This window comes from Chiloscyllium punctatum, chromosome 20, assembly GCF_047496795.1.
Source record: "Chiloscyllium punctatum isolate Juve2018m chromosome 20, sChiPun1.3, whole genome shotgun sequence".
Taxonomy (NCBI): Eukaryota; Metazoa; Chordata; class Chondrichthyes; order Orectolobiformes; family Hemiscylliidae; genus Chiloscyllium; species Chiloscyllium punctatum.
In genome coordinates this window covers 63,480,105-63,489,275 of record NC_092758.1, presented here as the reverse complement: position 1 = coordinate 63,489,275, position 9,171 = coordinate 63,480,105, and positions in this window count along the sequence as shown.

The window sequence follows — 9,171 nt, the reverse complement described above, 5'->3', positions numbered from 1 at the left end:
TTTTTAAATTGTGTCCTCTGATTTTAGACGCGTCAAACATGGGAAATATCTTACTTGCATCTACTCTGTCAATCCTTTAAGTATTTTGCAGACTTTAATGAAATCACCTCACATTCTTCAACACTCGAGAGAATACAGGCCCTGTTTACCCAATCCTCCCTTCATACAGCCTTACATCAGTGGTAGGAAATTATTGGAGAAGATCCTTAGGAACAAGATCCACTCAGATTTGGAAGAGAATTGAGTTATTGAGGGTATGTCGGGGATGTCTTGTCTCACAAATTGCATTTTTTTTCAGGAAGTGATGAAGATCATTGATAGTCACAGGTGAGGTGCCAGAGGACTGGAGGTTGGCTAACATGGTGCCACTGTTTAAGAAGGGTGGTAAGGACAAGCCAGGGAACTATAGACCAGTGAGTCTGATGTCAGTAGTGGGCAAGTTGTTGGAGGAAATCCTGAGGGACAGGGTGCATATGTATTTGGAAAGGCAAGGACTGATTAAGGATAGTCAACATGGCTTTGTGTGTGGGAAATCATGTCTCACATTCTTAGATTAGATTAGATTACTTACAGTGTGGAAACAGGCCCTTTGACCCAACAAGTCCACACTGACCCTCTGAAGAGAAACCCACCCAGACCAATTCCCCTATGCCTAACACTATGGGCAATTTAGCATGGCCAATTCACCTGGCCTGCACATCTTTGGACAGTGGGAGGAAACCGGAGCACCCAGAGGAAACCCACGCAGACACGGGGTGAACGTGCAAACTCCTTCTTGATTGAGTTTTTTGAAGAAGTAACAAAGAGGACTGATGAGGGCAGAGCGGTAGATAAAGTCATAGAGATGTACAGCATGGAAACAGACCCTTTGGTCCAATCCGTCCATGCCGACTACATATCCCAACCTAATCTAGTCCCACCTGCCAGCACCCGGCCCATATCCCTCCAAACCCTTGCTATTCATATACCCATCCTAATGCTTCTTAAATGTTGCAGTTGTACCAGCCTCCACCACTTCCTCTGGGAGACTGATTAGCAAGGTTAGATCTCATGGAATACAGGGAGAACTAGCCATTTGGATACAGGACTGGCTCAAAGGTAGAAGACAGAGGGTGGTGGTGGAAGGTTGTTTTTCAGACTGGAGGCCTGTGACCAGTGGAGTGCCACAAGGATTAGTGCTGGGTCCTCTACTTTTTTGTCATTTACATAAATGATTTGGATGCAAGCATAAGAGGTACAGTTAGTAAGTTTGCAGATGACACCAAAATTGGAGGTGTAGTGGACAGCGAAGAGGGTTACCTCAGATTATAAGAGGATCTTGACCAGATGGGCCAATGGACTGAGAAGTGGCAGATGGAGTTTAATTCAGCTAAGTATGAGTTGCTGCATTTTGGGAAAGCAAATCTTAGCAGGACTCATACACTTAATGGTAAGTCCTGAACAAAGAGACTTGGGAGTGCAGGTTCACAGCTCCTTGAAAATGGAGTCACAGGTAGATAGGATAGTGAAGAAGGCGTTTAGTATGCTTTCTTTTATTGGTCAGAGTATTGAGTACAGGAATTGGGAGGTCATGCTGCAGCTGTACAGGACATTGGTTAGGCCACTGTTGGAATATTGCGTGCAATTCCAGTCTCCTTCCTATCGGAAAGACGTTGTGAAACTTGAAAGGGTTCAAAAAAGATTTACAAGGATGTTGTCAGGGTTGGAGGATTTGAGCTATAGGGACAGGCTGAACAGGCTGGGGCTGTTTTCCATGGCAAATAGGCAAAGTCTTTTCCCTGGGGTCGGGGATTCCAGAACTAGAGGGCATAGGTTTAGGGTGAGAGCTGAAAGATATAAAAGAGACCTAAGGTGCAACTTTTTCACACAGAGGATGGTACGGGTATGGAATGTGCTGCCAGAGGAAGTGGTGGAAGCTGGTACAATTGCAACATTTAAGAGGCATTTGGATGGGCATATGAATAGGAAGGGTTTGGAGGGATATGGGCCGGGTGCTGGCAGGTGAGACTAGATTGGGTTGGGATATCTGGTCAGCATGGACAAGTTGGACCGAAGGGTCTGTTTCTATGCTGTACATCTCTATGACTCTATGATTGATGAGGATAGGACTGTGGTGTTGTCTACATGGACTTTACTAAAGCATTTGACAAGTCCCTCATGGTAGGCTTATCCAGAAGATTAAGGCACATGGGATCCACGGTGAGCTGGTAAGCTGGATACAAAATTGGCTTGGTCATAGAAAACAGAGGGTAATTATTTGGGAGTGTTTTTCTGACTGGTGTTCCACGAGGATTAGTTCTGGGATCAGTGCTCTTTTGTTTGTAACATATATAAATAATTTGGATGAAAATACCGGCGGTCTGATTAGGTTTGCAGATGGCAGAAAAATTGTTGGAGTAGTAGATAGTGAGGAAGATTGTACAGCAGGATAAAGATCAGTTGGAAAGTTGGCCAGAGAAATGGTATATGGTGTATAATCCAGACAAGTATGAGACAATGCATTTTGGGAGGTTAAATGCAGGAGGAAAATATACAGAAAATGGCAAGGATCTTCGGAACATTGATATACAAAGGGAACTTGAGATGCAAGTCCATTGCTGTCTGAAAATGATAATGCAAGTGGATAAGTTGGTAAAGAAGGTGTACAGCACGTTTGGCTTCATCATTTAGGGCATTGAATATAAAATATGACAAGTAATGTTGCAGCTGTATAAGATGTTGGTTAGGCCATATTTGGACTATTCTGGTGTGCAATTTTGGTTGCTACATAATAGGAAAGATGTGGAGCTTTGGAGAGGGTGCAAATGATGTTTACCAGGATGTTGCCTGGATTGGAGTGTACTATCTATATGGAGAGATTGGATTGTTTTCGTGACAATGTCAGAGGTTGAGATCCAACTTGATAGAAATGTATAGAACTAGAAGCATATAGAACTATAAGAGCTATGAATAGAGCTGGATAGTAAGAGTCTTTTTCAAAGGGTGTAAATACTATATACTGTCTATGTTTGTTTAAGCTTAAAGGAGATTTGTGAGGCAAATTATTTACACAGAGGGTTTAATGACTGCAACACCCTGCCATGGGAAGTGGTAGAACATGATGCAACAGCACAGTTTGAGAGGCATTTAGAACAGTCACAAGAACAGGCAGAGAATAGAAGTATACAAACCATGTACAAACAAATGGGATTAGTTTAGAATGGCATCACGGTCAACACAGACATGGTGAAAAAAGGTCTTGTTCCTGTCCTATACCATTATATGTTTTATAGGGCAGTTCTGTCATCCCAGGAATAAGTCTAGAGAGCCTTCACTGCGCTTCCCCTATGTCAATAATACTATAAGGGGATCAAAACTGCATGCAGTACTCCAGGTACAATCTAACCAAACTTATATACAATTGAATATAGTAATACAATTTTATAACATTTCCCTACTCTTCTACTCAATTCCTCTTGCCTTCCTAATAGCTTGCCACAACTGCAAATTAGCCTTCAGTGACTTATTGACAACAACATCCAAGTCCTTTTGCACATCTACATTTTCCAACCTCTCATCATTTTGGAAATTCTCTACACATCTGTTCTTTCTACCAAAGTGGAAACCTCACATTTTTCCACATTATATTCCATCTGCTATGTTTTTGCCTAATCACTAAACTTGTCCAAATCATCCTGAAAAAAAATTACATCTTCCCCATTACTCAAATCTCTGCTAACATTTATATCACCTGCAAATATGGAAATGTTATACTTGGTTCCTACATTCAAATCATTGATATATATTGTGAACAGCTGGGACCAAAATACTGATCCTGCGATACTCCAGTACTCACAGTCTGCCAATGTGAGAATGACCCATTTATTCCTACTCTCTGTCTTCTCTCTGTTAGTTAATCCTTAATCCCTTGCAGTACATTATGTCCTACACCATGTGTTTTAAATAATCTTCTGTATGGGATCTTATCAAAAGCTTTCTGAAGAGCCAAATATACTACGTACATTGAACCGATTCCTGCTTATCAATTGTTAGTAACATCCTCAAAACAGTCCAACAAGTTTGTCAAACATAATTTTCCATTCACACTGACAATGCTGAACTAGATCATTTTTATCCAAGTGACCATTTATCACATACTTTATGATAATTTTTAGCATTTTACCTACTACCAACAGATAGACAAGTCTTTAGATCCCTATCTTTTTAGACTAGATCCCCCTACAGTGTGGAAAGAGGCCCTTCAGCCCAACAAGTCCACTCTGACCCTCCAAAGACTAATCCACCCAGGCCCATTTCCCTCTGACTAATGCAGTTGCCATGATAGGCAATTTAGCATGGCCAAATCACCTAGCCTGCACGAGGAAACCCACGCAGACACAGGGAGAACATGCAAACTCCACACACATAATCACCCGAGGCTGGAATTGAACCCAGCACCCTGGTGCTGAGAGGCAGGAGTGCTAACCACTGAGCCAGCATGCCACTCTTTTTCTCCTGCTCCTTTATGAAATTATAGGGTGACATTTATTATTCCCTTCTTCAAACAGTATTCCGTTTTGCTCATGTTAGAAAGTTGAAAGCAAATTAAAACAAATTAAAAGCAGTGGGGAAATATTTGGCTGCCTTCACCCTCCAGATGGAGTTGATGTACTGAATCACAATTACTTTGCCAAGAAATGCAGTCTCTTTTGGGACATTAATCTCTAACCATCAATCTTTTAAACCAGGTATTCTGTTAGTATATATATTTTTCATATGCAAATGATAAACACTGTTTTTGTATAAAATTTGTTATAATTTTGGTCAGTTCTACAACTCCTCTGAATTTAATTCTTTTTAAAATACAAATAATAAAAACAATGTGGACATTATTTTTATCAGTACTCATGCAAGTTTTATATATATATATATTTATATCTACTTGCATACCTTTCTAAGTGTATGTATATAACAGCACCATGAAAGGTAGAAATAATGATCATGGTTGATCTTCAATTAAGATAAATTCTCGGCACAACATCGTGGGCCGAAGTGTCTGTATTGCACTTGTTCTATGTACTTCAAGATGGATTGTCAGAAATAATTATAAAATATGGAAGTCACTCTGTACAGTTTTAATTTTACAAATTTGGTAAAAACATAAATCTTTGAATTAAGTTAATACATTAAACACTTACATTGCTTAATGATTAGAACACTACTAGATTTGACTATTAGAACTGAAAGAACTGCAGATGTTGGACATCAGAAACAAAAACTGAAATTGCTAAAAAGGCTCAGCAGATCTAGCAACATCTGCGGAGAGAAATGAAAGTTAACATTTTGGGTCTGTGTCCCTTCCTCAGAATAGGTATTCGGACATTGTATATGAGAGGGTGAGGCTATACGTGAGTGCAAAGCCTCAGAGTGGTATGGCTAGAGGGAGTGAAGCTGTGAGCAGAGCTGCCAGACATAGAGCAGCCTGGGAGAGGAGTGGTCGGGGAGAATGAGATCCATGAGTGAACCTGTACGATAGAGTGAGACCTGGGAGTGAAATGGTCAGAGAGAGTGAAGCTTGGGAGCAGAGAACTCAGATCATGTAAGGACCAGAAGTGGAGCAGACAAGGAAATCAACATCTGGGAGCATTCTAGTCAGAGAATGTGAGATTTTTAGTCAAGCAGCTGGAAACAGCCAGGCCCAGCTGCAGATTAGGAGCCTTGGTGACAGCACTTGGTGACATTTGCTTTTGCCAAGTGAGATTACAGGACAAGCTGTCATGTGAGGTGAGTCAGCTTTTTGTCTAATTTAAACTAACTAAATATGAAATAAGACTAGATTAATTAATAAAACAAAAGTCAATCATGCTTGATTAATTGGTCAAATTAGGGGGATAAAATTAAAGATAACTGACAAGAGTTAGTACCACAAACTTTTTTGAGTTTTTCAGTCAAGTAAGTTTGGGATATAAAGATGGTAAAAGTTAAGTAAAACATTTAAATTAATTCCCTATGAATTAGCTGACCTCAGCACCAGAGAAACTGTTGAGTGTTGAGCAGCTGGTGAGGCTTGTTTTTCATGTAATCATTATGTTTATTTCTGTTACATCAGGCTTTTAAAAAATTATTTCAGGAAATGTCAGCAACGCTATATGGACCAGCATTTATTTCTCATTCTTAGTTGTTTTTGAGAATCATAGAATCCCTGCAGAAACAGGCCATTCAGCCCATTAAGTCTGCATTGACCTGAAAAGCGTCCCACCCTATCTCCGTAAACCCGCAATTCCCGTGGCTAATCCACCTAGCCTGCACATCCCTGGACACTATGGGGCAATTTAGCAAGGCCAATCCACCAAACCTGCACATCTTTGTGGGAGGAAGCTGGAGAACCCGGCGAAAACCCACACAGACTGAGGGAGAATGTGCAAACTCCATATAGTCACCTGAGGCTGCAATCAAACCTGAGTCCCTAGCGCTGTGAAGCAGCAGAGCTAATCACTGAGCCACCGTGCCATCCTTAGGAGGTGGTGCTGAGCCACTTTCTTGAACTGCTGTGGATAGAAACCCAGAAGTCTGCTATATAACTAGGAAAAAGATGTTAAATGGAGAGTTGGAGCCAATTAGAGATCATAAAGTGGGAGTAGCTGAAGAATTAAATGAGTGATTTCCATATATCTTTACCAAGGAAGAAAATGTTTTCAAAAATATTATGAAGGAGGAGTCGTCGAGGCAACGAATGGGCTTTATGATGATGCAAGTCTTCCACTTCCTTAAAAGCTGAGTTTGTAGCACCACAGAATGGAAAGCTCATTAGCATTCTCTGAAAGTGAATGCAAATCAAAAACAAAGGAACAGTTGTTGCAGAAACCTGGCTTGTTCATGGACAACTGTAAAATACTCTTAATTGCAAAAAAGCTTCTTGTCAATTACTTTTCTTAGTTTTAGTTCATTGTACTTAGAATTCAATGTATATCACTACATTTGGCTTGCCTCCCCTTTGTCAGAGTGAATTGTGATATCCATCTGTCTGTTCAGGGGATGCTGATTGACTTGAGATGCTTCCAGGTGTCTAGTGGCTTCAGTATTTCAGTTTTATTGCCATCCACATTGCCCTTGTTTCAAGATACTGCAAAGGAAAAGCCACCTGTAAAAGCAGCAGCCACTCTGACAGTTGTAAGGTATATTCATACATCTCTGAAGACATTAAAATTGGAACAGTGAAAATTAGATTTTTCAAGTGAAGAAATGAGAAGAAAAGAGAGGGAAGTAGAAGAAGACAGAGTTTCAGGAAAAAACTTCAGGAAAGCACATTTGAACAAAGGCAACTTGAGCTAAGGAGCAGGAACACCTCTATGTCCATGAAGACATCGCTGGCTCAGATTTGATAGTGGGGGCAAATTAGTTTGCTCATTACTTCCTAAATTAGAAAAAAAAATGTCTTTATCTCATTCAAGTTGGTGGCACAGCATTTAAAGTGGCCAGTCTAACATTAGTTCTTAGTACGAAGAGTAGGGAAAAATTTGGGGGTAAGGACATGAGATTTGCTCAGTCTTACACAAGGAAAGTATCACTGCATATAAGACAGTTAAAAACAACTTTGTTAGTGCAGAGGTATACCATCCAAAATTCCATACCCTTAGAAAAAGACCTGACTAATTGTTCCTAGAATTGAAAGGCCAAGGCAGGTTGTGTTTGACAAATATGGGCACTTAAGTCAGAAGTTATGCGTAAAAAATCACTGAAATAATTCTTCTTGAGGAGATCAAAAACTGTGAAGTCACACAACACCAGGTTATAATCCAACAGGTTTATTTGAAATTTGGAGCATGGGCAGTAGACTGAATAATTGCAGATTGACAGAGGATAGAATGCACACGGGAGATCAGTTAGGAGTGCATTGGAATCTTCATACCTGGAAGTAACCAAAGCACGAATGAAAGATTTGCAACAGGTGAGTTCAGAAAATTGGTGAGGTGTGGTGATGTCTTAGAAGTGGAAGCACATAGCTTTAGCTACGACGTGAATATAGTATTGGAGGTTCAAGGTTAAATATTACACCAAGGTTGAGAATAGACTAGCTTTGCGTCAGACTATTGCTAAAGAAAGGATGAACCTCATAGGTAGGGAACAGAGTTTGAAACACAGATAGTAAACAATGGCCTCAATTTTACTAGTACTTAATTAAAGGAAATTACTGCTTCTACAGTAATGGGTTTTAATTCAGCAACAATATCGAAGCGAGGGGAGCTGGCAGTGAGGTGGAGCTGAGTGAAAATGAAAGCTGAGTTTTTGAATGATGTATAATATGGGTAAAAACAGGGGCCAAAGGTAGATCCTTGATGGATTCTAGAGGTAATGATTGTGGAGCAGGAAGAGAGGCCTGAATCTCTGACCACAATGACATAAATAAGAATGGAACCATATGAGTGGTGACTCACTGAGCTAGATGACAGGGGACAGGTGACAGATGAGTATAGTGGAGTCAACTCTATCAAAGGATTCAAACAGGTTGAGAAAGAACAGGAGGGAAAATTTACCTTTCTCACAATCACTTAGGATGCAATTGTGACTTTGCTAGGAGCTGTTTCAGTATGTGGTAGCATAGAAATCTGATTGGAGGGTCTCAAAAATAGAGTGCCAAGTAAGATGGAACAGGATTAGAAAAGAAACAATGGATTCTAGGACTTTGGAAGGAGAGGGAGGGTGGAGATGAAGACAGTAGTTTAAATTGATGGTGAGGTCAATGATTGTACTTTGTTTTAAGCTGAGATTGGAGTTGTATTTACAGGAAAAAGGAACAGCACCTGAGGGGAAAGAACTCTAACGACATTGGTTATAACTAGGGACTAGGAAGGGAAATTGTACAGTTAATGATCAAGAGAACAGGAGGTGAGTCTCATGGACATGATGAGCCCAGAGAGTGTATGATGGAAGATAGGAAAGTAACTAGAGAAAGCTGTTAGTTCAGAACTGGGACAGGACTATTTTTAAATGATGTTTTCCCAGTTGGGCTACTGGAAGAGAGAACCACAGCAGAAACAGCAGTTTGGATGGTCTTGATCTAAATGGCAAAGTAGTCATGATCTCCTCATATGTTGTTGGAGCTGAGGGAGGAGGATGCAGGAAAGAGGGATTTAAGAAAGTAGTTTACTGTTCACAAAGCAATGGAGGTTATTCAGGATGATCCTGGAACAG